Source organism: Portunus trituberculatus, chromosome 39 (genome assembly GCF_017591435.1).
Source record: "Portunus trituberculatus isolate SZX2019 chromosome 39, ASM1759143v1, whole genome shotgun sequence".
Classification (NCBI taxonomy): domain Eukaryota; kingdom Metazoa; phylum Arthropoda; class Malacostraca; order Decapoda; family Portunidae; genus Portunus; species Portunus trituberculatus.
Window position 1 is genome coordinate 8,699,030 of NC_059293.1, and position 2,634 is coordinate 8,701,663.

The following is a 2,634-nucleotide window of genomic DNA, read 5'->3' on the forward strand; positions in this document are numbered from 1 at the left end:
CTCTGTGTGTTGCTGCGTTGGTGTGTCTCTCTGTGTGTTGCTGTGTTGGTGTGTCTCTCTGTGTGTTGCTGTGTTGGTGTCTCTCTCTGTGTGTTGGTGCGTTGGTGTGTCTCTCTGTGTGTTGCTGCGTTGGTGTGTCTCTCTGTGTGTTGCTGTGTTGGTGTGTCTCTCTGTGTGTTGCTGCGTTGGTGTGTCTCTCTGTGTGTCGCTGTGTTTGGATTAGTTTGTTGTGGTCTCTGTTTGGTGTTTTGGTCTGATTAAGTTTGCTTGTCTGTCTTTCAGATGGTCTAGCGATGATGGTAATGATATGATAATTATGGTAATAATGATAGCAATAATACTATTACTACTACCATTATTAGTTAGGAACAAAAACAATAGCAATAACAACTAAAATAACATCAACAAAGGAACAATAATAATAACAAAAATAACAAAGTATCATTATTATTATTATTATTATTATTATTATTATTATTATTATTATTATTATTATTATTATTATTATTATTATTATTATTATTATTATTATTATTATTATTATTATTATTATTATTATTATTATTATTATATATTATTATTATTATTATTATTATTATTATTATTATTATTATTATTATTATTATTATTACTATAATTATTATTATTATTATTATTATTATTATTATTATTATTATTATTATTATTATTATTATCGTCATAATCATTATTGTTAGTATTATTATTATAATTATCAGTGGTAGTAATGGTAGTGATAGTAATAATGGTAGAGAAGTATTAGTAGTAACATCGTTAGCAATAATCAATCAATCAATCAATTAATGAATCGTCATCATCATAATCATCATCATCACAACCATCACCAACATCGTTACCATCATCATTATTATTACTCTTGCACACTCCACTGATCATTGCCCTGGCCATAAACGGTTTCTACAGCAACGCTCCTTGATAGAGAAAATCACAGGTTTAATGATAAGTCGAGGAACTTATGGGCACCCAGACTTCACTCCTGCCTACAGGCTCTCAAAGGCCTCACGTTCAGGAAAAGATTTATCAACAGGTTTAATTAGCTTTCCTCTTCTTCGCTCATCCCTGCTCCTAAATATATATATATATATATATATATATATATATATATATATATATATATATATATATATATATATATATATATATATATATATATATATATATATATATATATATATATATATATATATCTCATCTCTCTCTCTCTCTCTCTCTCTCTCTCTCTCTCTCTCTCTCTCTCTCTCTCTCTCTCTCTCGTATTAGTATTAGTAATAGTAGTAGCAGTACTAGTAGTGGCAGTAGTATTAGTATTAGTATTTGTATTTGTATTGGTAGTAGTGGTAGCAGCAGCAGCAGCAATAGTAGTAGTAGTAGTAGTAGTAGTAGTAGTAGTAGTAGTAGTAGTAGTAGTAGTAGTAGTAGTAGTAGTAGTAGTAGTAGTTGCAGTAGTAGTAGTATAAATATCAGAATTAATGGTCGTAGTACTAAAAGTAGTAGTATAAGTAGTGATAGTTGTAATGTCATCATCATTAATCATATTCCTCTTAATCACACTGATATATTTCTTCATACAAATTGCTTTAATAATCAAAAAGATTACTTCCTTATTAAATGCTCTAACACCATTTCCTTATCATTGCTCTGCAGAGAGAGAGAGAGAGAGAGAGAGAGAGAGAGAGAGAGAGAGAGAGAGAGAGAGAGAGAGAGAGAGAGAGAGAGAGATTGCGCCACTAACCACCCTAAGATTAATATTCACAGATGGATCACTTCATAATTTTTAGCGTGCAGTAGGTAAGGCAGTAATGGCGCAGCAGCTTAGGCAGTGGCGGGATGGCAGGGCTGACGGGTGGCCTGCCTGGGAATACTGTAACACTCCTCTCTATGTACGTGACACTGCAGCACACACACACACACACTCTCTCTCTCTCTCTCTCTCTCTCTCTCTCTGGCACTGTAGCACTTCCTCCCTCTCTCTCTTCCTGAAGAAAAATACGACTCCCTTTTCTCTGCCTCTCTCCCTCTTAAAATGCGTTTACAGTACCAATTTTTTTATCTGAACGTATAGTCTGATCTAAACAATAATATCATTTCTCATATACTTTTCACCTCTTTTGTTTATAGATTTGTGCTTTATTAATTACTACCCATCTATCTATCTACAGTCTGAGCTTGTATTCTGTGAGGGAAAAGCAGAGAGAGAGAGAGAGAGAGAGAGAGAGAGAGAGATAAAAGATTGCCCCGAGTGAGGATCGAACTCACGACCTTGAGATTATGAGACTCACGCGCTGCCTACTGCGCCATCGAGGCTTAGGTGTAATGGATTAGTTTGGTAAACAAAAAATCAAAAATAGATACACAGGCACGCTCGCACACGGGCGCGCGCACACACGCACGCACGCACACACACACACACACACACACACACACACACACACACACACTATTCCAGTATTAAGTTGTCTTACATTTCTTATTTTTCTATATTTATTCTTTTTTGAGAAAGGTAATTCATGTAAATTATCAAGTTTCTCTCCTCCTTCTTCCTGTTTGTTCGCTCGCACAGTCTACTTCCAGGATGAAAAGTAATGTTTGTTTAAT

General features: G+C 34.2%; 1 non-coding gene across 1 annotated transcript; it reads right to left on the reverse strand.

The window, feature by feature from the left end:
- Positions 1–2,270: 2,270 nt before the first annotated feature.
- On the reverse strand, positions 2,271–2,343 carry Trnam-cau. Its single transcript has one exon. It is a non-coding gene; the product is annotated as a tRNA-Met (tRNA).
- Between the last annotated feature and the right edge of the window lie 291 nt (positions 2,344–2,634).